The following is a 27,146-nucleotide window of genomic DNA, read 5'->3' on the forward strand; positions in this document are numbered from 1 at the left end:
GCTTTAATCATTGACAGTATTTTATTTGCAAAGTCTCTCTAAGTCCTAACAATGGACCCCAATAAAATTTCAAAGACAAACTTTGATTACCACCTAGTTTTGTCAGTTCTGCCCTATTTTTTTTCCTTTTTTTTTTTGGAGGGCAATTTGGAGTGACTTGCCCATAGTCACACAGCTAGTAAGTATGTTAAGTGTCTGAGGGCAGATTTCAACTCAGATCCTCCTGAGTTCAAGGCCAGTGTCACCACCACAAGTGTTCCTATTCACTGAGCCACCTAGCCACCCCAGTGCTGCCCTATTAAGCTAATCCTTCATTTTCTGTTTATTAAATAGTTTCATCTTCTGCTAGATTCACTAGCAATAGATCTTTCATAGTTGGATAATAGTCGGTTGCCATGTGATCAAATATTCCTGGTTTAGACTGTGATAGACATGATTGTCCAGGTTATCCTTACAGGTTATAATCTGAAAGAATCCAGGGAACCCTAAGTGACTCTCCCACTAGGTCCCTGATGACAAACTATTTTGTCAGCCTTCTCTTCCATGATCAGTGTGTAAAGCCAAGCACAAGTACCTTTCCAGAGGAATGCTGCTGTGAACATCTTTAAGGTTCTAATCACATAGTATAGTGAACTCTCTATTTATTCAGCAGTAAACTAAAGCCAAACATTCACAGAAACCAAAGTACAGCATTCACAATGTTATAACATAACAACTTATCACTTAAGTGGCCACATAGTTTTCACCAAAGTGGCCACATAGTTTTAAACAAAAGATATCATTTGGTAAATCCTTAACTCAATAATCCTTAAGGAACAAGCCTTCTTAAGGGACACAAAGTACAAAAGTCAAATTTATCCACTCCTAAGACACATTGTCTTAATCTTTCAGTGAAAAGTCTTCTTTCTTCTTGATTAGAGATTAGTTTCCAGTCATCCTTAACTCAATCACCCTTAAGAGGTACAAGGTACAGAGTACAAAGTTCTCCCACCCCTAGGCCACAGTAAATCATGATCTTCTCGGTCATCATTAAGTACCCAAGGAGAACTCTTTTCATTTTGACTCAAAACTGGCTCCCAAATTCCATGCTTCTTCTTCCATGGGTCCATCTCCTTCCTGAATCTACCCAACTATCACCTGGATTCAAAGGTAGGCAGCTCTTCACTCCTTGTCCAGCTCCTCATCCAACTCCTTGTTCAGTTCCATATTGAAGCTCATGGTGTCCAGTCCAACTCAAATCCTTTGCAGTTACTGTTTCTGGGAAGACAAAGATTAACAGAGACAAAACAACATTCATGCACATTGCTGGCACCATCATTAATTCACTATCTGCCTGTGAAATCAACACAGACCCACAAACAAGGTCTTAGAACTCAACAAAGACCTTCAAACAAGGCCCAAGAGGTCAATACCAATCATCAGTAAAGTTCCAGGACCTCCAAAACCCTCCTCCAGGACTTCTGTAAACAGACAACAAGAAAATCCTTTTTCAGGGCTTCCAGTAAGGTCCCAGGGTTTCTGTGCAAAGTATTACAAACAAAAATCAACACAGACAGGACAGACAAACAGAGTGTCACCACCACAAGTGTTCCCTTTTCAATTCTGGTCTCTCCCAGCTTGTGCTCAGCTTTTTTATTTTGTCATTAGCTCCTTCCTGTTCCACCCAACTCTTATGTCCTTCCTGTTCCGGTCTTTGGCAAGTCCCTCCCACTGTGGGTTTCACAAATTCTGTTTCTTAACAAAGACTTGATATAATCATGGGCAAGGCTCAAAATAAACCTGAACTGAATCAAGGTGCTAAATAATCAAATAGCTGAAACAAGGCACTAAGTACTTCTTTGCTTGCCGTTACACAAGGACAATAATTTTGGGATCTTTTTTCTCTGAGGGCTCCCTCTATCTGTGAAATTCCTTAATTTGTTAGATGTCCGGAGATTAAGCCAATATATATATATATATATCAGGGGGAAGGCTTAGACCCAGGTATTCCTAATTTTAAAGTTTGGCATTACACAGCATAAAGAGCACTGGTTCTGGGTTCAAAATCCCTTTGACATTTATTACTTGGCTGACATTGATCAAGTTCTTTAACTCCCCAAGCCTGGGTTCCATCATCTGTAGAATGATGGAGTTGTATAAGCTGACCCTTGTCACTCCTTCTACATTATGATCCTACAACTGAAAGGTCTACCAAGGGGTAAATGACTGATTTTAGATATTTTACTAAAAACTCTTTCTATAAGAATGGAAAAAGAAAGAGAAGGAGGACATTAGATGCTCATGAAAAGGTGAAGTGATTGAGGAGGGAACCAAAGAAAGAAGAAAAAGGCCCAGGGGAAAAAAAATTAAGCTAAAGACACTGAAGACAATGGTGACCATAACACTAATGAGAACCCCCTGACATTTGGATGGAAACTTCCAGTTGTCGGTGCCTGTTCACACACCTCATTTCATTTGATCCTTCCTCATTATGACATTGTAAAATAAGAAGGGAAAATGTTCTTAGCAGTGCCACTGGTACAGATTGTAGCTTCTCCTCTAAGGGGACTGAAACTTGGGTAGTTGACATTTTCCTAAGGCCACATGGGCTAATAAGAGAGCATCAGACAGATAAGAAGAGAGACTAGAAGCTAATTCTGCTGGTTCTGTATTCATGGAGATTTTCTACTGTTCCGCACTGATCTGCCTCCCTGTTTTGCTTAGGCTATGCCCAAATTCAATAAAGATATCCCAGACACCACAGAAACAGGAAGTAAGACAGTCACACGCATCAATCTTGCAAGGTTATGTGCATGTGGAGGCTGCTGATTTACACCAGTGCCACCATGTGGTGTGCTAATCAAATACCATTTCTCTTCTTTTTCTCTTACATATTCTGGGTTATGCCCCCTCCCCCAAAATGTAAATGAGTTTGTTGCAAGCAAAACGGAAGGAAGACCAGGAAACCAAAACGGAGAGGAAGACTCCAGGAAATAACTGAGAAATATGTAACAAGCTGGGATCTAGTAAACAACCCTCCAGGAGATTATGAGAGTAAATTACAGTCATCCTGTAAACAGTTTTCCAAAATCATTAGGCTTCTAAAAACTGTTGAGCTACATCTAATATGCATTGGCCACACTTGTTAAAACCACACCCGCAAATCATTTTTATCTACTTCTAAAACTCTGCCTGTTGCTAGAGAGGTAAAGAAAGCCTTCTGATGTGCTGAAGTCTAGTAGGAAAGATGCTAGATTTGAAAGAAGTGCAAAGGGTATGTATCCCAGCATCATTGTATACAGGCCTTTGACTGAAAAGGGATTGCAAGAGGCCCATGGAGCCTCAGTGAATGAAGCATGTGGTTTCTACAAGGCTATCATGTGCATAAAAATGGGGAGCAAAGCAAATCAGCTTGATGCTGTGTGCTATAGAGTAGTCTCACTGTACTTGACTTGCAGATCATCTTACATGAAATTACCTGATAAAGGTGTTCTCTAGACAATTCAGCAATGGGTAGAATTCAAGACCAATATTCTTTATGCCATCGTTCAGTGGTTACCAAACTTTTCAAGTTCAAATACCCCTTTTTACTATTGAAGGTTGGTTTTTTTTTTTTTTGGACACCTCATCCCTAATATAATGGTATCTGTTGTTGGAGGAAGTATATAATGACAAAAAACTACTATGAAGTAAATAAGACTTTTAAATAAACTGTCACTTTATCACTACAATCTCTACATACATTTAGAAACTAGTAATATACATATGTATGTAGAGCCAGAACTAGGGATTTTTTTTTTTTTGCCTGCTGCAAGATAACAGACTACACCTACACAAGCATCATGAATACATTCTGAGTTGAATGGTGTGGGGTGGTAAAATATTCTCCTATAAGGGAGGTAGGAACCCCAGGGTATCAGTATGAAACCATTGCTGGTGACTGAAGCAGGGTTTTCATGAGTTCATCACAGCTCCCCCCCCCTACTAGACACGTCTGGTAGCTTTCTGATTTACCTAATTACATTTGCTAATGATGCTAATTTCATTTGTTTCTACCCTATTGAAGGGTACCTTCTAAATTGGGCACCTTCTAAATGTATCTTCCTGGGAAAAACATCCCAGTTGCCCTACCCTAGTTACAACTTTGTGTACATGTGCAAGACATTATTTATTCAGTTTGCAGTAGGTATGTTTGCATATTTATGATGAGTCGTTTAATGTCTACAAAGTATCCCTTTATAACAAAAGTCAGTGAAAATGGAGCCAAAGATTTATAAACAATTGAAAGTATAAATCTTTGATTTCATATTTCAAAATCAATTGCCTGTGTTCTCTGCATTAAAAACTTAAAAAGAATGATTTTTAAAACTACCCTTCTTTAGAAAGATGCCATATCACCACTTTCATTAGTATTTCAGAGTAGAGTTAAATGAATGAGATATTGTGGAAATTAAAGATAAGGATAAGAAAATAATAATTCAGATTTTCTTTAAAAGTATGCAAAAATTATTTTAAAACTCATTGCAATGACCAACATGCTTTAAATCAAACAAATGAAAGAAAATTGCTATGTAATTCTAGACCTCCTATCTTAGTGTTATTAAAATTTGTCACAAATAATAGCAGTTCAGTCATACCTTAGAGATTTGCTGGTCCCTCCCTGGAAACATTCACATTATTTCCTGCTCATCTGGAGCTTCTGTAATTATAAGATATTACACACACACACACGCACAGAGAGAGAGAGAGAGAGAGAGAGAGAGAGAGAGAGAGAGAGAGAGAGAGAGAGAGAGAGAGGCATACTCTGAAACGTTTGTATAAGGAAATAAGAATACAGCCTAGAGGATGAACCAAATATCAGTTAACCTAAGTACAAGTAATGAATATTACAGTCAGTGACAAATAAATGATCCAAGGTAGACTCAGTTCAAGTAAGGTTAATGGCACCATTCATTATGCCATACACATCAAACTTCATTAGATTAAACAAATCTGGCCTCAGATACTATGTGACCCTCAGAAAGCAATGTAACTTTCATCTACTTTAATTTCCTCATCAGTAAAATGAGCACGTTAATAATAGCATCTACCTCCCAGGGTTGTTGTGAGCACAAATGAGATATTTGTAAAGTGCTTTGCAAAATTTAAAGCATTATATAAATGTGAGCTATCCTCCTCATCACCATTATTATACTGTTAATCCACATGTGACTCTCTAGTGAAAAGCATTCACCATATATGGTATCTCATTTTCTTTGTGGTGAAGAATATACAAATACTATTGATCACTATGCACAACTGTTAAATGGATCATTTAGGGTCCTGCTGGGAGTTTGGTAGGCTAAAGTAAGTTAGGCAATTGATCATTGCCTGTTTAAAAGAAAAATGTTGAAGAGAATATATTATGGTTCTACTGCAGGAGTTCTTGGATTACAGCTTTCTGTGGTACTTTCACATGTAACCTTCCAGACACTTCCAGATACTTGATGTTTGTATTAAGATATTATATATTTTGGGAAACTCTAAGGCCAAAGAGTCATCGGTTGTCTCTTTTGGTGAATGGGGATTGCAAATATGGCTCTTGGGGCATATAACTGCAAGTATCTCTAAGCCAGTACCATAGTATCGTATCTGTGTTCTTTGTATTAAAGCCATTCTTTCATCCTCAGATGACATTTATGATCTCCCTGTGCTATCTTTATTTTATGGATGAGGTTGTTATTTTTTAGAGCGTGGGCCATGGTAGGTTCTTTCTAGTGCCTGCCTCTGCCATTGTATAGCTGTGTAAATCTCAGCAAGTAATTTCACTTTGTAGAGTCTCAGTTCATTCAAATATCAAATGGTTAGGTTAAATGATTTTGGATCCTTTCACTTCTCTGCTCAAAACTCTTCAATAGTTACTAATTTCTTACTTAAAAATTCAAAATATTTAAGAACAATGTTCAGGGTACCTTACAATCTTGATGCCACAACCTTACCTCATCCCTCCATGTCTAATTGAACATATTCTGTAATTTTCTTTTGTCTCCATATGTTGAAATTCTATCTATCCTTTAAGTCCCCAAACAAATGCCCTTTCATAAGTTCTTTGCAAGTAGAGATTGGTTCATTCTTTATCCTATCAGTGATTGGCATGCAGTAGTCATTTAAGAAATACTTACTCATTGACTGATTGATCCATAAAACATCCCTTGATCCTTCCTGATCAGTAAGTATTCTTCCTCCTTAAACCTAATGGGGGGTCCTTTTTTGCATATCCCTTATTCCCTTAGGGTAAAATTTTTTGTATCACAATTATTTGTACATGTATCCTATAGCCCTACTTGACTAGAACTCTGCAATATGCCCCAGTACCTTGTGGGGTACAGAAGTACATAGTTAACAATTAACAAAAATTTGTTGAAGTATGTTTTTAAAGTCCTAGGATTTAGAATTGGAAAGGACTTTGGGAATCTTCTTCATTTTATACATGAAGGAACTCAAGATGAGAGAGAAGAAATAATGCTCCCAAGATCTCCCAGAGATTCGAGGACAAGTCTCAGGGCAGTTTCCAACATATCACAACCATTTACCTCCATGGAAGCTTAACAACATTCTAAAACTCACCAAATGTAATAATGAAGATTCATTACGTTTAGAACAAAGTTTAAAAACTATGAGAGACCTTGGAGGCCACTCATTTTGCAAATAGGGAAACAAAGGCCTACAGAGACTAAATGACGAATTGCCTGTGGTTACACTGGTGGCAGGGCCAGGGTATTTCCTTTTAATCTAAATCCATCCTTTTCTATCATACCATGTTGTCCCCCTTTAATGTTTAACAACTTAATTTAAAAAAAAAGGATACTTAAAAAAAATCATATTAAATTACTGATATACTTCCCTCGACATTGAGTCCTCTCTCATAAACAAAAAATACCAGTGAAGCAAAACTGACTGACAAATCAATCAAGTCTGACAGCGTATATAGCATTCCACACCCATAGTGCCCCACCTTCTAATGACAGAAAATATATATATCTTCTATTCTCTGGAGCAAAGATCGCTCACTGAAATTAATGAGTTAAGTTACCCTTTAGTGTTGTTTTTGGTTACATTATTGTAGCCATCATGTACATTGTTCTCTTGATTCTGCACCACTTGCTATAAATGTTCCCATGCTTCTCTGAATGGATCACATTTGTCACTACGCATAGCCCAATAATATTCCATTACAGTCATGTACCATGATTTGTTCAGTCATTCCCCCATCAATGGCCCTGCATGACTACAAAGTTATTGCTGTACATATTACAGAGCACTTTCACACATGACCCACAACAACCCTGGGAGATGGGCAGTGCAATTATTAATATCCACATTTTACACATAAGTAAAGTGAGACTTAGGTTAAGTGACTATTCCAAGGTCACACAGTTCATAAGTGATAGAGTCAGAATTAGAAACCAAGTCTTCTGCTGACAAACTTGGTCATCTTCTGCTACCTCAGGCTGTTCTCCGTTCCAGGGCAGACATTTCATAGTGTCATACATCCAGAAGCAGAAAGGCCAACTCTCATATTTCACAGAGAAGGAAAGTGAGTCCTAGGGAGCAAACATGCAGGGAGAAGGGATGCCTTATAACTCTTGACCTAGAAAGTTGGTAGGGAGAGTAACTTGCCCAAAGTCAAATATGAATAATAACAAATGACTGAAGATCCTGACAAGGAAATTGTAAAAAGAAATATGTGTCATCAGGATCAGCTATTTCAATACTAAAGTAGAAATGAAGGGTCACATGTGATTTAAGTGCATAAATTAAGATGGTAATAACTTTTAAGGTCTTAATAAATTCTTGTTAAGTATATAAATGAGCAAATGAATGAATGATGATCAGTGTGCATAAATAGCTTATGCTTCCCTATATGGGGATTTCCCATCAAAAAAAAGGTGAACTGAACCTGAGTGTCCTGATGACACTAGGGGGCAGAGTTGGGCAGAGCAATGCCAAACAGCCAAACCAGGGAAAAGACAAGATACAGTCTTCATGATGTGGAGATGCCAGGGTTCAGAGAGTTATGCAAACAGCCTCTTCACAGGCTGTAAAAAAGTTGGAGAGACGAAATAGGCCTCCTAGGGGTAGAAGCCAGGAACCACTGGCAGAGTTGGTAAGCTGGATGATGGCAGAACAAGGAGCTTCCAAGAGAAGACTAAATAAGGTGAACCTGGGATCCAAGGACACCATCTTGCTCCTTTGGATTCCTAAAGTACGGTAGCCATTCATCCTATGCCTGGTGGGTGGAAAGAAGGGAAACAAGGGACTAAAGGGCACATAGACAGAAAGAGTAGTGATGGTGTGGAGTGCCTAAGACTGGGAGCTTATGTCATGCTAAGTATCATGTAAGTGTGAGGCAGTGCTATTGGATGGGTAGAGTACCGAATTTAGAGTCAGGAAAACTTGGGTTCAAATTCTGTTTCCAACACTTACTAGCCATGAACAGATCCCTTAAACTCTCTAATTTGTGGTTTTGTCATTTTTAATGGAATTTAATTTCATTTTGAGTGGAATTTATCTTTTTAAAGGAAATGGTAACTACAGCACCTACTTCACAGATTTGTCATGAAGCTCAAATGAGCTAATAGGGATAAAGTGCTTTGTAAATCTGAAAGCACTAGATAAATGCCATTTATTATTGATTCATCTAAACTGATGATCATACTGTACAATTCCCTCCCACTATTTAGTTGTAAATTTAGCCCCTCATTTCACAGATGAGTAAACTAAAGGCCAGAGAGGTTGAGTAACTTGCTGAAAGACACACAACCAATCTGGGGTAGGGTATGAACTTATTCAGTCCTTCCGGTCAAGTTGTACCCCATTTGGGTTTTTTTGGCAAAGGTGTTGGAGTGGTTTGCCATTTCCTTCCCCAGCTCATTTTACAGATGAGGAAGCTGAAGCAAACAGGGTGAAGTGAGATGCTCAGGGTTATATGGATAGCAAGTGTCTGAGGCCAGATTTGAACTCAGAAAGACAAATCTTCCTGACTCCAAGCCCTCATGTTCTGTGCACTATGGCGCCACCTAATTTCCCAGGAATTGAACTCAGGCCTTCATAATTACCAGTCCAATTCCCTAACCTCTATGGGACTTTGCCTTTCTAGGATTTGCAAAGTATTTTACATATAGTATCCCACTTGATTCTCGAAACAACCATCTCCGGTAGATAGAAGCTATTATTATTATCCCCATCTTACAGGTAAGTAAACAGAGACTCAGAGAGATTGAGTAACTTGTCCATAGTCACACAGTAAATAAGTGTCTGAGGAGGAATTTTAATCTAGGTCTTCCTGACTCCAAGTCTCAATCCATTCAACTACCTTATATACTAAAACAAAAGACTTATGAAAGGAGGAAAGAGGAATACAATAGGGAGCATTGGTTGGGTGGTTTTTGTACTTCATGCTCAACAGGAACCAAATGTCATCGCTCTGTTGGGGTCACAGTACAGTGTGTCCTACTGTAGCTGATAAGACCAATATGAGTTTGGAGGGCTCTACCACAGGTCAGGAACAAATAGACCACAAGAACATTTGGATTGGAGATATCTCTAAATTTGTGCATCTCACATTCCTTTTGAGCAGTGCAAAGCAATACAATAAACATTAATTAAGCACCCATTGCATCAAAATTACAAAACAAAGTGTTTTTGCAGAGAAAATGGTTACTAAGGGAAATAGGGAATAGATGAAGTGTAGTTGAAGAAAAAGAAAGGGAAGGAGTGAGAAAGAGAAGAGGAACAGTCTCTTGATACCTTTAAGAGATAATGTCCACCAATATAAAGAACAAAAAGAAAAATGTCAAGGAATTACTGGGAGGGGTAACATAGTCAGGAGAGACATATGGTGCTAATTACATGTATCTGAGTCTGAATTAGCAATCCTACTTCCTGTGAGTAACAAAGTATGTTTTGAGTCAGTTTGGGAATTAGGTTGATAAGGAAATGGTTCATTGAGTCTAACCCACAAAACTAACCCAGCAACTTTTATATGGGTTCTTATCCAGCCTACTTCTCTCTGTTTACAAGGGCAGTATAGAAATCTTTTTGACACATTGTTCCAGAAACATGCCCTCTATATTCAAACAGTCAGTGGAGTTTACCAACTCTGTCTAGGGAGCTAGCTTATTGACCTTGCTTAGATCACCTGTTTTGAAGAATTTAGGGCTGTCCATGGTAACCCTTGCAAGGAAGAAACTATGGGAATCTCACCTAAGTGAAAATAAACACAGATGATTAACAATTTATTTCATGGCAGCCATCCTTGGAAATGAAAAACTCTCTTTAATGAGCTTGGAGTCATTACACCATCAAAAGATCAATTCACAGTGAAGCTAGAAAGGTTTCAGGTTGGACAGAGCCTTGAACTGGGACCAGTTATAATAAGTTGGGAACAGCTCATCACAAGCATATCAATTGGGTACCATGTAATGAATTTGCTGGCCATAGTGACCAATATAAAGAGTCAGTTCATATGTAAAAAACAAAGGATAAAAAACATTTAATCTATATGAGGTCAAATGTCCAGTGTCAACATGTATCTGAGACAGTTCAATGGAAGAAACAAAAAAAAAATTCCCCTGTTCTATTAGAATGTAAGTGAATAAGCCCAGTCCTAGGACAGAAACAGACCTGAATTTTCCTATTTATGTTAAGGAACCTCTGCCACGTGGTGTGGCCAGAAAAAAATTCTCAACCAAGGTGTGCATCTTTGAGAAACTTTCCTTCCTATTGCTGCCTGGTTTTGATCTAGAGTTCTTCACACAGATTTACATCCTTTCCCACCTCTGTAACTTTGCACAGCTCTAACCCATGCTTTCAATATACTCACTTCCCAACTCTGTCTCCTAGATTCCCAATTTCAGCCAAATGCTATCTCCTACTCATGCTTCCTCCCCCAAATTGTCTCATGTTTTATTTGGTATACATTTTAAATATAGACTTTTTATATATACATACTTATAATAAATAAATATATGTACTTATTGACACAATGATTGATAGTGAGGTGGAACATGTATTTAGGGTCTATATGTACAAATATATATATATATATATATATATTTTTTTTTTTAATTCCAATTTCTACTTCAGATGAGGGCCAAACAATTGAATTACAGGGGATAAGTAAAGACGAGTTTTAAGAATCTATCCTGGGTCTTTTTTAATGAGGAAAATAAAACAAAAAGTAAATACTCCATTCATCTTAAACATTATCTCTTCAAGTATCCTATGATCAAGCCATACAAGACTATTTGCTATTCCAAACATGCTATACTCCATTTTCTGTCTCTGTGCCTTTACATAGACTGACACTACCCTTTCCCCATAACCTTGCTAGAATACCAGTATTCTTCCTCCTTAGTCTTTTGGAATCCTAAATCTCTTTTAAGACCTAGAAGTAGCTTCCTTCTATGTGAAGCCTTCTGATTCTCCACCTTCAGATATTAGCACCCTCCTCTCCAAAATACTTTGTTTTCCCATTTATATATACTTGTACTGTGTATATATTTTATATGTACTCATTTATATATATATATGCCATCTCCTCTGTTACAGGGTAAATTCCTGGAAGGCAGGGACTATTTTAGGGATATCTTTGTATCCTTGGTACTTGGAACATACTAAGTATTTAACAAATGCTTATGGATTGATTAATTGATTGATTGATTGACTTCATATTAATGATCATTAAGAATACAAGGAGCATGATGAGCTCACTCATCTTTGTCCTTCCCTCCCCAATGCCCCATCCCCATTAGAGTTCATGCTACAAGCCTAAGGGAAGAAATGCTTAGAGCTGTCTAAGAAACACAAAAGAGGCCAGCTATGGGCAAGAACCAGGGGCAGAAGGGCTGCTAGGGAATGGACATCATTAATCAGGATACTGGTAAACCTCCATGTGGTCTGGCCTCAGGTCACAAAAGGGATTCCTATGAAGGTATGGTACAATTCTGCTTATCCAGACCCTGAGGGGTGAGAAAGGGAAAGGCTCGTGAAAGAATACAGAAGCAGAACTCTATTCCCATGAACTGCTCTGAGCCTACTTGGCAAATATCTTCACAGTCATGGGAACTGTACACATGGTAAACACACACACACAATCTTGAATGGTACAACCTAAAGCCTTGCATGTGAGAAAGCCAATATCAGTTTCTACCAGTGCTCACGGGCTTGGATCTCTGGCCAGTTGCCTCTATCCTCCCACCGTCTGGCTCTCAGTTCTCCCTTTGCTTTTCAGCACTGGCAGATCAGTTATGTGCCCTTAGTATTGCTTGACCAAGGGAGGCTGGAGTCAGCTGCAGCCCTGCTCTTTCCCCTGGAGGGCAGGCCAGGCCAGGCCGCAGCCATTGTGTATGAGCCACCCTGTACCCAGTACACCAGAAGGCCGAGGGAGTCACCTCTCCATTTGACAGTCTGGAGCGTGCCAAAAGATAATTACTGAAGTTGGACCATGGCCAGGGAACAATGCTTAAGACTCCTCAGCAGGGCTCCTGGGTGATTTTCTGGGAGCGAGTTGCTTAGGGCCTCAGCTTTATGGAGTACCCCCTCACCTTCTTCAGAGACTCCAGCTCTTTGGGATATAGTCTAATTGTTTATGATTGCATTCTCAGGTCTTCATCACCTACTTTTATCCCTCCCTTCACAGATCTTTCTAGAGACTTTGTATTCCTACTTGACACTTAGAATCACAGACTAAAATTTGGAAGAGCCCTGAGAGTTCATCTAATCCAGGGATTCTCCTTGGGGAATCTGGTGAAGCCTATAGACCCCTGTAATGGAAATGCAGATTTAAAGATCTTCCCTGCCCCTAGGCTAACGTGCACCTGGAGCCTGGGGTGGGAGGCTTGTTTTTCAGTAGATACTTTTTGATTGGCCACTGGGTCAATAAGGTTGTTACATTCTCTGAGCCAGGAGAAGGCTATATAAGCCCTGATGTGTAGCTTTGTTTTGGGACTCACTTTGAGAAGTGTTCTGTGATTTGATCTGAATTCTGGGAAGCCGTTTTTGAGAGTCCCCCGGCTTTGAAAAAACCCAGAATGTGGAAACCCAGATGTTGACTGGGTATGGATGTAATGGTTGGACAGTTTGGAAATCTGTTTACTTGATGTTTCTGTCTTGATAATTATGCCTGTATACTTTGAGGTTCAGGGTGCTGACCTTTTCTCCTGAACAAGGTAAACGATATATGTCTGACTGATTAAAGTAAGCTTGTTAACCCATTTTGAGTTGCTTTCCTTTAACAAAGCAGATCCAAGAACCTGTAGTAGCTGCAAACCCTGAGGACGCTTGGGGTGCTTGCTGCTACAACCCCTTCTTAGAATGATGTCTTTAAATACATGAAATAAAATACATAAGCTTATAAAGGTAAAGCAGTTACATTGAAATACAGTTATAAAAATATTATTAAAAACAGATTCACAGATCCCAGGTTAAATTCCTAAGTTACACTGACCCCAAAATATTACAGATGAATAAATCAGGACCAAAGATATTATTTGTCTTATTCATTGTCCCCAAGGAAGTCAATAGTAGAGGGTGGGGGGCTAGCCTAATTCTGAGAGGATGTGGGGAACTGGCCATTCCTGGAGGTCATATAAAGCATGCTCAATATTCTCTGCCTGCTTCCAATGAAGCACTCAGAAGTTTAGGGAACCAGTTCCCAGCCATATGTGACTGAGGGGCCACAAATGACTGTGTGATGATGTGACTTCTGTATGGCTGAGGTTTTGGAAGGACTAGTGACTAGGATATAGGCTAAAGATGAACTGAGTGTGCACAGCACATGAAAGAGTACAACCAACAATGCCTTGCTCTCTTCTCTGACAAACTGTTAGTGAGAACTGCCTCAAACTGCCAAATGGGGGAGCTATGTGTTTGGGGACACACGGTGTCTTCCCCCACCTCCACTCCTTTGTCTTTATGCTTTCCTGATCTCAGGTGAGTGGATTTTCAGAGATATCACAAACCAGGTTACAATCCTGTGAACTTCCAATGGTCAGAACAGCCTTCAGAGGGCCAACAAATGGAGTCAGAAGCAGAGCGCCTGGGTGGCAGCAGCAGCCAAATTTACTAAGGAACTCATGTGGCCCTGAGTGCTTGTCCCAGCACAGCAGATGTTCTGTAAGGAACTAGCCAGGAAATCAATCAACAATGCCACACCCAGAACTAAACTTGTTGGGGAGTATGTAAGAGGTGGGCAGATAGTGGGGGCAGAAAGAGGAGATAAGGACTTTCTAGGTCAGGAGTTATAAGGCATCCCTTCTCCCTGCATGTTTGCTACATGTGTACTTTCATACCTTTTAAGTTTGTGCCCATTCTCCTTAAGGACTGAGGGACAGTGAGCCTCCCAGTTGGGAAGAATGTTTTTGTACTCATCTTTCCTGTACCTTTTTAGAGAATATCCTCTTGTAAAAGCTCATTGATACCAACTGGTTAATCAGTTTCAGGGGAGTGCATTGCATAGAGCCCCATGAGTGACAGCAACGGAAGCACCAAGTCCTCGGGGTCACCCCCTAGAACACTGGAGAGAAGTAGAGAGTTGCTCTCCTTATTTACTGTCACCAACCAGTGCCAGTGAGGACTGGGAGAGTGAGCCAGTGGGCATGAAGGAGCCCAGCTCAAATTTGGACCTAGGTTCTCCGATTCCAAATCCAAAGCTCTCTCCTCTGCCACATTTCCTCTTCTGTATCATTTTATAGTCTAGACATTATCATATGTGTTATCTCCTCTGTGAGACTGTAAGCTTCTTGAAGGCAGGAACATCTTTGCCCCACAGAGTAAGAACTTAATAAGTGTCTGCTGAACTTAATTTAATAACAGTTTTGTCTTATTTTCCCTTTCTCTGTCTCCTCTTGAGGAACGTGTCTCCAGTCATTAAAGGTATTAAAGAACCACTGTTTCACGATTTTATTTTAAGATGTAGAGGGTACAAGACAATTCTAAAGGACATATGGTGAAAAATGTCATCCATCTCCAGAGAAAAAACTGTTGGAGTCTGAATGCAGACTGACGCATACTTTTTTTTTTACTTTCTTTTTTATTCTTGGTTTTATTTTTTTGTCTGTTTTCTTTTTCAACATGGCTAATAGGAAAATGTTTTGCTTGATTGCACAGATATAATCTGTTCCAAATTGTTTGCCTCCTCAAGGAGGGAGATGGGGAGGAAAGGATAGAATTTGTAATTCAAAATTTTTAAAAATGAATGTTAAAAATTTTTGTTAACAATTAACTGATAAAAAATATTTTAAAATGTAGATGGTACCTTGGATACCTAGTCCACACACCCTCCCTCCCCCATCCCCTTTGACCCTCTCATTTTACAGATGAGGAAAACAAGACTCAGAGAGGTGGTATCTACTTCAAGATCACACAGGCAGATAATTTAAAAACAGGAACTCAACCATAGTCTCCTTTCCTTCAGTCTTATTCTCCTGTCAAAATCTGCCCCAGTTAGAAGTGCCTTATTAACAGGGTATCTTGGAGAAGTGAGAGACCCAATCCATCCTTCTAGGGCTCCTTCCTCTTACTCTAGACTTCACCAGGCTCTCATTGCTGCTGAAGCATGCCTCTGCAGAAGATAATCGTTCTGAAGGTTTGAGAACAATGCCTCTGGGAGATTCTCAGCCTCCATTAGCCCAGTTCAGGCCCAACATACTGAATTCATGAAGGAAATTTTTGGCACAACCTACATTTTTCTTGGCTTTGGGAGAAAACAGTATAAACTTTAATTTGGCTCCTCAAGTAAAGAAAGTCAATGCCAGTGCCAGTCTTTATTTAATATCATAATTTATATCTGACACACTCTCTGTATGAGTAAAGTACATAGAAACAATAATAAACCTAAATCATGCACATAATTTCATCTGTTTAATTAGCTCTTGAATTCAAATAAAACATCATACAGCATTCCTGCCTTCTGAATTTTATCCTTCTGGTATCTGTTAAAATGTAACGGGGTTGTCATATGTTACTATATTTAAACATCCTTGTAGCCTTTCATACTCCAAAATGTTCAGGAGGGAAGTATTTGTCCAGCTGTGCCAAAAATAACTGGAAGAGAGAAAAATAGGTGATCCCAAATTGACCTTTCTGTTTATATTATGGGAAAGGTGAAAACTTATTCCAGAATTATAGTTTTGGTATGAACATATATTTAAGCAGAGCAATTTCCCAGAAAAATAAGTAATTTAATACAGAGAATTGTAACTTCTTTGGCTTATTGCTTTTACCTAACTGGACCGAAGAACTTTACTACCTGACACTACAACCACATAAGCTTACAAGCTTTCTGATTTACTCAAAACATGAATAGGTTTATCTACAAGTTGTGGTAAACAAATGAGACTTGAGGGAGCTAAATTTATCCACCTCATCCCCTATGATCCCCTTTTCCTTTTGCCTTCAATGTTTCCTGCCATTAGGGTGTTTTCCAATGAGTCGCATCTTCTCTTATGTAGCCAAAGTATCTAAGCTTTACCTTCAATATTTGTAGTTGTTATTGTTGTTGTATAACCCTAGGCATTCACTCTGATCCCTTGGTCTTAGTTACCTTGAGTTCTTCAGAGGGAGAACTTTAGCCAGGCCATCTAGAATTCTACCTCTCCATGATAACTCTCAGTTTCCTGTGCTGCACAACAGGTATACATCTGGGATCTCTCCTCAGCCCCTAGTAAGTGGCAGACATTGATCTCTGCTTGTTTCCCCATCAAACGGCTAGGTGACCTGAGTTCAAATCTGACCTAGAAAACCCCAGGAAATTCCCCTATAGGGCTCACAAAGAAAAGAATACAGTATGACTGAACAACAACTTCCCCATCCTTCTTTGAGACACAATTTTTCTGTTTCTCTACATGCAGTTGTCTTCAGATTCCTGTAGATGGTGCACATTCCTTTCCTCAGGGCACTGGCTTTTTGACATGCCCCATAAAATGAAGTACACTCAGGAGTCTCTGTCTCAACTGAGGGTTTTGTAATGTAGAACTCACCTTGAGAGTACCTACATTTTGGGAGAGTCTCCTTTTTCTCAAGTCCTTTTTTAAAAAATAATTTCCCCAGCTCCAGGTTTCCCATGGGAGAAGACCCTTTTGGAGTTTACAAGCATCTTCTCTTGCATTTTAAAAAGAGTATTATCTCTGCAATTCCATGTAACCTTACAATGCCACCAGGCAAAGTTTGCATCTTTTCTCTCCCATTGTTACAGTGGTATAAATTTCAAAAGGATAAGGAGGAGAAACCCACTCTCTTCCCAGTTGTGTCTCAGTCCCCTTCAATTGTCCTTGGGTAATCTAGGGGGTTGTTAAAAATTACTAAAGGATAGCTTCCCACAGAATTCATAAAGGAGGAAGAAGATCTGTGCCTTTACTTTGACAATACCATGAGCCAGGACAAGATAGGTTTGTAATCTTTAAGGATTTTTATGGATTGTGGCATGTGAGGATTTGTGACTGGGAATTAAAGAACTTTTGTGAAGGAATTAGACGAGCCAACTGATGTTAAAAATAATGAACCCCTTAAGGGAAGGTCTTATGATTTAACTAGAGATAAACAACAGGGGGGAGAGAGACAGAGAGAGAAAGAGAGACAGAGAGAGAAACAGAGAGACAGACAGAGACAGAGAGAGACAGACAGACAGAGAGAGAGGAGAGAGGAGGATAGGAGGCAGTAGCCACCACCCCAAACCTAGGGAGCAGCAGATACTTCCAAACCAGCGCAACATGGAGCCTCCTCACAATGGGTCTGCAGCTGATTTCTCCAAAGTGTGACCAGGGGCATGGTGGCATATGCCTGTAATCCCTGCTACTGGGAAGAGGGACAAGCTGGTGAATTGCTTGAGTATGGAAGTTCTGAACTGTGATCAAACTAAAGCTAAGTAGATATTCATACTAAATCTAGCACCACTATACTGAACTCTCAGGAGCAAGGGACCACAATGTGGGGCAAAGTGGCTCCTGTCAGACACAGAGCAGGTCAAAGTTTCCATGCTGATTAGCAGTCTTATAAGAGCTGGAGGTGGCCACTACTCTTTCAGCCTGGGCAAGATAGAGAGACCCAGTCTCAAATTGTGTCTGCCCTTCCCCTTCCCCCAGCCAAAGCAACAAAGTATAGCTAGGGAAAGTATGTGAGATATCAGGGATAATGAAACTGACAATCTCTTGATTTGACTTAATGATAATTTCATCCTTCAAACGGTAAGAGAATCAACAGTGGAAAAACCCTTACTAACAAGGAGGGACTAGCTCCTTGAATTAGAATTATAGCAATCATGGGAAGGTGGCTCACTCTTGCTTAGATTTTATGATAGAGAAGAAAAGGAAAGCTGGGCTTATTCTGACATGTGCTCTAAGCTTTGGCTGGGGAGTCAAAGGAAGAATTGGAAGAATAGATAATATCCCATGGACTAAAATTCTGGAGGATAAGTAGGTCCAGGAGGGATATGAAGCTCTAAAGGATAAAATTCTTTAAAAAAAAAAACTTTATTTTTATTGAAGTTTATTTTTTTATCTATGTTTTCTTTTTTATTTATTTTCACTAAATTTATTTTTAGTTTTCAACATTCATTTCCACAAGATTTTGAATTATAAAATTTCTCTCCATCTTTCCCCTAGCCCCCACCCCAGCATAGTGAGCCTACTGAGTACCCCTCTCCCCAGTCTGCTCTCTCCTATATTTTCCCCCACATCCCCTCTAACTTTATAACAGGGAAAGATGGATTTCTATACCCCAGTGCCTGCATATCTTATTTCCTAGTTGCATGCAAAAAAAACAATTTTTTTAACATTTGTTTTTAAAACTTTGATTTCCAGATTCTTTCTCTTCTTCCCTTCCCTCCCCCCCGCCCCCACTGGGAGGATAAGCAATTCAATATAGGTTATACATGTATAGTTACGCAAAACGTTTTCCATAGTGGTTATATGGTGAAAGACTAACCACATTGCCCTCCATACTGTCCCACCCCGCCACCCATTTCTTTCTCTACCTCAACCCTGTCTTTTTTCAAACATATATGCTTCTAACTACCCTGTCCCCCAAACTGCCCTCCTCTACATCATCCCCCCTCTTATTTTCCTCCTCCCCACTTTCCTATAGGGTGAGAGACCCAAATGAGTGTGTGTGTTATTCTTTCTTTAAGCCAAATTCAATGAGAGTAAGGTTGACCCATTCCCTTTCACCTTCCTGCTCTTCCCCTCCATTGTGACAGTTTTCTCTTGCCTCTTTTATATGAAATAATTTATCCTAATCTATCTCTCCTTTTTTACTTCTCTCATTATATTCCTCTATCACCTCTTAATTTTATGTTTTATCATTGCTTCCTATTCAATTGATGCTGTGCCCTCTATGTATACATGTATGCACATATACACACATATGCATCTATATACACATATGCCCTTCTATACATACATATATAGTATGTATATATGTGTGTATATATACATATATAGTATGTATATATGTATATATACATATATATTTCCTTCAACTATACTCATACTGAGAAAAGTCTCATGAGTTACAATTATTGTTTTTCCATGTAGGAATGTAAATAGTTCAACTTTAATAAGTTCCTTATGATTTCTTTTTCATGTTTACCTTCTCATGCTTCTCTTGCTTCTTGTAATTGAAAGTCAAATTTTCTGTTCAGCTCTGGTTTTTTCATCAAGAATGCTTGAAAGTCCTCTATTTCATTGAATGACCATATTTGCCCCTGAAGCATTATACTCAGTTTTGCTGGGTGGGTGATTCTTGGTTTAATTCTAGCTCCTTTGACCTCTGGAATACCATATGCCAAGCCCTTCGATCCCTTAATGTAGTAGAAGCTGCTAGATCTTGTGTTATCCTGATGGTGTTTCCACAATACTCAAATTGTTTCTTCCTGGCAGCTTGTAATATTTTCTCCTTGACCTGGGAGCTGTGGAATCTGGCTATGATATTCCTAGGAGTTTTCTTTTGGGGATCGTTTTCAAAAGGCAATCAATGAATTCTTTCAATTTATATTTTGTCCTCTGGTTCTAGAATATCAGGGCAATTTTTCTTGAGAATTTCTTGAAGGATGATTCCTAGGCTCTTTTTTTGATCATGGCTTTCAGGTAATCCAAAAAATTTTAAATGATCTCTCCTGGATCTATTTTCTCAGTCAGTGGTTTTTCCCATGAGATATTTCACATTGCCTTCTATTTTTTCACTTGTTTGGATCTGTTTTATAGTATCTTGATTTCTCACTCTAATCTAATTTTGAAGGAATTATTCTCTTCAGTGAGTTTTTGAAATTCCTTTTCCATCTGGGCAATCTAACTTTTTAGTGCATTCTTCTTCTCATTGGCTTTTTGGACCTCTTTTACCATTTGAGTTAATCTATTTTTTAAGGTGATATTTTCTTCAGTATATTTTTGTGTCTCTTTTAGCATGCTGTTGACTCGATTTTCATGATTTTCTTGCATCATTCTCATTTCTCTTCCCAATTTTTCCTCCATTTCTCTTACCTGATTTTCAAAATCCTTCTTGAGCTCCTCCATGGACTATAACAAATTCATATTTTTCTTGGAAGCTTTTGATGCAGGAGTTTTGACTTCATTGACTTCTGGTTCCATGTTTTGATCCTTTTTGTCCCCAAAAAAGGATTCTATGGTCTGGTTGTTCTTTGAGCTCTTTGCCATAGTAGAACTCTGCTCCCAGAATGGAAAGAGCTACATCCCAAATTACTGGGGTTTTCACAAATGTTGTCAGAGGTCTGAGGATGGCACCCTCTCTAGAGACTCCCCAAGCTCTGACACACTGCCACACACTCCAGGACCACCACCCAAGACCGCAACTCAGATCCAAGCAGGTCAAAACCAGAGTGATTACCCTCTGGGTTTCCCTACAATCTGCAGGCCAGGAGTTCTGGGGGCAGCCACGTGGTAGCAGCTCCACCTGCTGCCCCTCCACCACCTCTCACCCCAGGGGCAGGGGCCAGAACACACTCTTCCATCACCTGCTTCCAACAGAGTTCCCCACTGGCCTTTTACTGGGTTGGGAAGTCTGGAAACCACCACAGTTGCTGGTAATTTGCTCTCCTGAAGTCTGCTCTAGCAGTTCTGTGCAGCTGGTTGGGGCTGCCTCAGGGCAGGATCTGACACAGCTCAGGCCTTGGCTCCTAGCTCGGTGTGATAGACCCTTCCTGTTGGCCTGCCAGGCTGCCTTCGGCAGGAGATTTGTTTCCCTCTCTCACTTTGTAGGTCCTGTAGCTCTAGAATTTCTTTGGAGTCACATTTTACAGGTATTGGAGCGCAGAAGAGTTCCTTTGTTTACTCTGCCATCTTGGCTCCAGCCCCCCTGGTCTGTGTTTCAAGGAAAAAATTCTGAAAGCACCAAAGTAAGTGATCTGGGGTTGGTGGGAGCCTGGTGGGAGGAGAGGGGGGTAGGCAAGCCAAGATGGCAGAAAAAAGGCAGGAACTCACCTGACCTCTCCCCCAAATCCTTCTAAACACCTTCAGATAATGCCCCAAAAGAAATTCTAGAATGACAGCACTCAAAAATGGATGGAGAGAAAAATTTTCCATCCAAGGACAACTTAGAAGGTCAGTAGGAAAGGTCTATTGCACCAGGGTGAGAGAGAAGCATAGTCCAGTGCAGGCTGGGCCAGCATAGACCAGGCCCCAGACTGAATAAGTGACAGCAGGGGTGGTTTTCAGACCTCTCAGCCCACAGATGGTAAAGGGGTTGGAAAACTAATCAGAAGGAGATTACACAGGTCCCTTTGCTGGCATCAGGGCAGGACTCTGTTACATTGTCCATACTTGGATCTGGGGTGAAGTACTGGATCTCAGTCCCAGGGCACATCAGAACTTGCTTGTGGCAGCAGGGGAGCAGGAACCCTGGTCACAGTTCTAGAGTGGAAGGTTCAGCTCTTATGCTATCTCCCCATGAGCTTTTTCTTATCTCCTTAGTGGCTGACACTCATTGCTTCCTCTTTCAAATATCTTACACACGCTTATCTTTGTACATGATGTATCCTCTAAAAACCAAATCAGCAAAAGTAGGCAAAGTTCTTTGCAAACTTTAAAGCATCAAGAAAATGCCATCTGTTTTTATCACAAGGTTCAAACAATTTCTATAAGAAGGAAGACTCTGCTAACCTTGGTGATATCCCCTTCATCTAACCAAAAAACTGATAACTATTTTAATTGTGCTTGCAATTATTCAAGGTATCACAGAATGACTCATGAACCCAAGATTCATAGAATCATAGCTTTAAAACTGGAAGACATATTAGAGGTCATTTAGTACAACCCCCTTATTTTACAGAGGAGGAAACGGAAGCTTAGAGGCATTAAATGAGTTAGCTAAGATTACCCAGGTAGTAAATGACAAGGCCAAGATTTGACTCCAAATCTAGCCTTCATTCCATTGCACCATATTGCATGCCCCTACTCCCAAAGAGAAAAGGTAGGTTCCTTTGGGGAAAATGTATTCATCTTCAAACAATTTAAATTAGAGAGAGTTTATTTATGAGGCAGAGAGCTCTCTAAGGGTCTCAAAATATCAATTCTCAGGAGAGTCCTTAAAATATTTATAGTGGGGCATAATAATCACTAATTATACTGGCCACCTGTCTCCTGTCCTGATATAATACTGAGTCCTCTGGGAATCCATTTCAGTATCAACATTCCATAACTGGCAGCATCTTCATAATGATGATACTCTCCAACATTCAGTTTATAAGAATATCAAAATCCAATTGATGGTATAATCCGATGTGGAAAACAATCAGGAAATTTCAAGTAGTGTGCTGTCCTGTATAGTGATTTCCATCATGTTTATGTCTTGGGATGAGAAGAAAGTAATACTTTACATTTCTGTAGCAATTTAAGGTTTACTAAATCTTCAAAATAGCTTTGTGATATAGATGGTGCAAACATGACTGCCTCACTTTTTTTTTTCTGCTTTTTGGAGGGCAATTGGGGTTAAGTGACTTGCCCACAGTCACACAGTTAGTTTGTGTGTGTGTGTGTGTGTGTGTGTGTGTGTGTGTGTGTTAAGTGTCTGAGGCCGGATACAAACCCAGGTCCTCCTGACTCAAAGGCCGGTGCTCTATTCACTGTGCCACCTAACCACCCTCAACCTCACTTTTTTAGAGAAGGAAAAAAGTAAACTTTCTTAAAGTCACACAATTAATAATTACTAGGATAGGGATTAGAACCCCCATCTTTTGACTTCATGTCCTGTGCTCTTGACCTTATATCATTTTTTCCTTTTTGTTAATAATTCCTTTATGTGCAAAGTCTGCCTGATTCCTTTTTTATTTTTAATTTCTGGAGGGCAGAAGGCAGTAAGTGTTAAGTGTCTGAGGCTGGATTTGAACTCAGGTCCTTCTGACTCCAGGGCTGGTGCTCTATTTATTGCATCACCTAGCTGCCCCTGCCTGATTCTTTAATCTACATGTGTTACGGTTACATAATAAAAACCAAGTATCATTTAGACATACAATTTTGTTAACAATCCATGCAATTGCAAAACGAACTGGGTTCAGGGCTCTCCATTGCCAAAAATGCTGAATTTTGTTTTTACCCAGTTAATATACAGTTTGGAGGGAATGAAAAACAGGATGATAATGTTAAGACACATGATTTCTAATTGGAGGAGGAGATCTGGAGACAATGAGGTAAGGGTGAGGGTTGGCTGGAGGGCATTGGAAAACAATCAGGAGACACTGAGGAGAAAAGGAAAAGGGGAAGCTTTGTGATGTTCTTTATGTTGGTTGTTTTATTTTCGGGGTGGGGGGGAGTAATCTTGTGACTTCTTCAAACTCAGGTGACTAAGGTTTAACTTCACAAAATGGTGGATAAAAGCAACATGGAGTCATTAATATGATTTCAATATTGCACATTCCAGCCTTTAATTGTCTTCCTCTGGCCTAGATGCTGGTGAAATTCCTGCTTGTTCTCTAAGCCTTGTCAAGCTCACAGTACCTTCCACTCACCCTTTAAAATCTGTTTCTGATGCTTGGCTAAGACAAGAGTGACATCCTTCCCTTTGCCACCCCCCCCAATTCAGGTCCCCATGATCTTATGGCTGAATCACATCCCAATCTTTTTATTGGTCTCCTTGTGCCAGTCTCTTCCCCTCTCCAGTCTGTCTTGCATATCATCACCCCATTAATCTCCCTGAATCATCACTTTCACCTTGTATCCTACCTAATCAAAAATCTTAAATGTCTTTTAAGAGTATGTAGAGTATATTAAATAGACTATATCCTCTTCTTGACTCTCAGGTGTATCTCAATCTTGTCCAATTTACTCAGGCAACTTCAGATTCCATTATTCTCTTAAAGGAAGACTCCATCAACTTCAATAGGTACAGCCCTGCATTCTTTTGACTTTGTTTAGGCTATTCTTCCTTCTTGTTGGGGCAATCCAAATCCCACCCATCCTACCAACTAGTCTGAGCTGTTTTTAACCACAGTCCACAATTATCACATCTCCAATCTCCTATAGCTCTTATGTTGGCACTTTGTCATTGGTTTCTCATCATTATCCCTTTTCTGAGTCAACTTGTCATATAGAAAGCACCATCTCTAGAATCAAAAAGCCTAGATTCAAAACCTGTCTCTGTTATTTCCTACTGTGTGACCTTGGGCAAATCACTCTCCTTTTCTGGGCTTCAGTTTCTTTATCTGTAAAATGATGTATCACCAATGTGATATTGACATCACCAATGGTGACTATGAATATGCTGGTGTAATTTTGAATCACAAAATATTCTGTGCTGCCCTTCTGCAGGTATTAGATTTTACAGGTGAGAAAATGGAGACAGAGAAAGTGAGTGTCTTATCCATGGTCATACAAGTAGAATATGTCAAAATCAGAATTTGAACTCAAGGCTCTCCTAGTTCTAAGTCCAGTCTACTTTCAACTAGGCTATGCTGCCTCTTATCACTAGATCCTCAAGAGCAGGAAGAGTGCCTTGTACACTTTGTAAAATGTGTCTTTTTAATCCATTATAGTGATCTAATTAGCAGTAGATAAGCAGCCAGAGTGTGTTAATGAAATAAGACTGTCCATATCTGGATCTAAAGCACAATTAGGAGTAATTCTGAATAAACTAAAGAGTGAAGGGAAGAGTCTGGACTGGACTTGTGTGCTTAATCACCAATCACTATACCAGAAAGAGCTTTTCTAAATGACAGAGGATGTATATAAAATACTTTGCACACATTTAAGTGATAAATAAATGCTGGCTATTATTATTTTAACTAGCTATTAGAATCATAAGACAGGACTGAGGAATTGGGTATGATGATATTAATAGCCTGCATTTTAATGTTTACAAAGCATTGAGCCTCACAGCAGTCTTGTGAGACAGGTTCTACAAGTATTTTCCCCCATTTGACAGATGAGGAAACTGAGATTCTGAGAATTTAAGCAACCTGTCTATGGTCACATAGCTAGGGAGTGTCAGAGAAGAAATTCAAACCTAGGTTTGAATCCTGAATTCCAAGTTTAGTGGTTAACCTATTCTACCATATTCACTTCTTAGTCGGCAGCAAATGTTTAGGTAGCCTAGTGTTACTGACACCTTCAGGCTCTTGATCCAGTAGTCCATTGAAATAGGTATGGCTGCTACATATTGGCACACTAATCCACAGTTGGTTCAGGGGGTAGGGCATGGATACTAAGGCAAGAACGTCATTTATAATTGATCCAAGACACCAAAGGAAAGGAATTGTCACTGAGTCATCGAGACTTTGATGTTTCCATTTTTGTTGGGCACAAAGATGGGGTTAAGGAAAAGATGACAGCCCTATCAATCAATTATTTTACCCACCTGTGTGTGCAGAGGTTCCTGGCAAAATTTCAGATGAGGTGAAGTCAACTTTGGTGCCTTTCCATCTTCAGAAACAGGCTAGTACAGGAAAACAAAGCAAAGCAAAAATAAAAATAAATCACTAGACTTATAATCAGAGGTTCTGAGTTCAAATCTTTGCCTTTCTGCTATCTTTGTGACCCTGACAAAGTTGCTTTATTTCCTTGGACCTCAGTTTCCTCATCTGTAAAATAAGTGGGCTTGGTCTCTTGGGTCCCTTCCAGCTTTCTGATTTCACTTTCCACACCCCTCTTCCAACTACTAGAATCCCTTTTCTTCTGTCTTTCAAATTCCTTGTGGTGCCAGGCACTGTTCATAACCTCTCCCCATTGTTCTCACTCATTTCTGTTTTCCCTGAAGTTTCCCATACTCTGAAGTTGCCTCTGTCTCCCCCATCAAAACTTCTAATGCCTCATTTCAGGAAACTTGCTAGGAGGAAAACAGTCTACTGATCTGCTCAGAGCCTAAAGTGTGAATTAAAGTGGCCCTGAGACTGTGGGACTGAAGGATATGGAGGATTCTTTTTGAAAAAAAGAATTTTCAGGTGGGTTAAGGCAAAAGAACTTCTAATTGGTACAATGTAGTGGTGAGAGATCTAGAAGGCTAGACCTTCCCGTGACCCTTTCCTGCCCCAGATACAATTCCCACCACTAACACATAGAATTTGTACCTATGTGAGGAACCCCAGAAGGAGAATGAATGGACAGCAACTTTCTACCCTGCTTCTGAAATCCCAAGACCAGCCAAAAGCCTAACAAAGAATGCCTCAGTTACCCACTCATGGATTTAGAGTCCCTTCATCGTCTTCTATCATATTCATTGTTCTGAACTCTTGCTGGACTTGGATTTGAAAACTTAGGTGAAAGAGGATTATCTCATCTCAAAGAGGCTTCTTGTTTGAATTTCTGACATGGAAAGGGTTAGGGCAGGTAGACCAGGACTTCTTGTGTAATCCTATCTCATATAACATGATGAGGCCTGACTTTGTAGAAGATAATATAGGATAAAGGGCCAGGAGGCTTTCTCTTGTTTTGCTTTTTAATGAAATTCTTCCAGGTTCAACACCCGCTAACTTTTTTTTTTCTCAGATTCTCATTTACTCCCTCTCAGACTCTCTCTCTGTCTCTCCTTGGCAGGGAAAGAAGGGATCACTCACTCTCTGGTTGTTTATTTAAAATGCAACTTACTGGTTGGGAGAGGGGAATGATAACCTGGGAGAAAAAAACAGCAATTATGGGAAAAAATGTTATGAAACAGGCTCTAACAAGTTCCTCAGTCATATGTCAACT

The 27,146-nt window shown here is 39.7% G+C and overlaps 1 long non-coding RNA gene across 2 annotated transcripts; it reads right to left on the bottom strand.

Moving 5' to 3' along the window:
- On the bottom strand, nt 1-26,819 carry LOC138158383 (uncharacterized). 2 transcript variants are annotated; one of them, XR_011167622.1, is made up of 4 exons: nt 26,636-26,819; nt 25,819-25,896; nt 4,617-4,678; nt 1-1,257 (listed from the first exon to the last, which is right to left on the bottom strand). It is a non-coding gene; the product is annotated as an uncharacterized lncRNA (long non-coding RNA). The 2 variants fall into 2 exon arrangements; XR_011167621.1 differs by lacking the exons at nt 1-1,257; nt 4,617-4,678 and adding an exon at nt 14,992-16,065 and having other exon boundaries at nt 26,636-26,807.
- Nucleotides 26,820-27,146: the final 327 nt, after the last annotated feature.

Source organism: Petaurus breviceps, unplaced genomic scaffold (genome assembly GCF_028583685.1).
Source record: "Petaurus breviceps papuanus isolate PSGF00001 unplaced genomic scaffold, PetGlider_PUasm1.0 174, whole genome shotgun sequence".
NCBI classification, from domain to species: Eukaryota; Metazoa; Chordata; class Mammalia; order Diprotodontia; family Petauridae; genus Petaurus; species Petaurus breviceps.